Here is an 886-nt window from a genome sequence, read left to right on the forward strand (position 1 = left end):
TTTTTTCTATTTATTTTTTATTTATACTTACAACTAAATACTTATAGTTTTTTAGTGATTTCTTTTTGATTTTAGGTCACAAAAATTATAAACTTTCTGTTAGTGCCATTAGTTTTAAAATTTTGAATAGTTTAAATTGGAATTTTATAAAATTTGTGTGAATCACTAGTTTATGAATAACTTTACTATAAAAATAGAATTTTTTTTCTTCTTTGCTATTTATTTTTTATTTATACTTACAATTAAATACTTATAGTTTGATTTTAGGTCACAAAAATTATATTCTTTTTGCTATTGAAGAATATTATAGTTTTATTTTAGTTGATCATAACATAATATTTTAATTGATTGTTTTTATTTTCATAAAACTTTTGTAGTTCATTCTGTTTGCTATTAATTCATTCTTTGAGCTAAATGACTCTAAAATTGGAAAGCATTTCAAAATGAACTCTGAAAAAGTTAAAAGTTGGCATGGTATCATCATTTCACCCACATAGCATGTTCCAAAAACTAGAGAGGGTTACGACAAAAACTTGATGCACTTCGTGTACAAAATGGACAATCACTTTCGAAGTATCAAAGTTTCGAACCATAAGACATGAAAGCATTTCAAATGAACTCTGAAAAAGTTGAAAGTTGGGATAGTATCATAATTTCACCCACATAGCATTTGCTTATTGCTGGAGAAAGTCTTCACTTTTTCTTCGCTTGTGTCATTTGCTTATTGCGTCGTAACCATGGATAATCTTCATTGTTTATCAGGATGCTTGGGTCAGCCTTGACATTGAAGGGAGGAATTTCATGAAACTTTTCATAATCTTCAGACATGTCTGTCTTGCCGTCCACACCCAGGATGTCCCTTTTTCCTGAAAGAACTATGTGGCGC

This window comes from Triticum dicoccoides, chromosome 7A (assembly GCF_002162155.2).
Source record: "Triticum dicoccoides isolate Atlit2015 ecotype Zavitan chromosome 7A, WEW_v2.0, whole genome shotgun sequence".
Lineage (NCBI taxonomy): Eukaryota > Viridiplantae > Streptophyta > Magnoliopsida > Poales > Poaceae > Triticum > Triticum dicoccoides.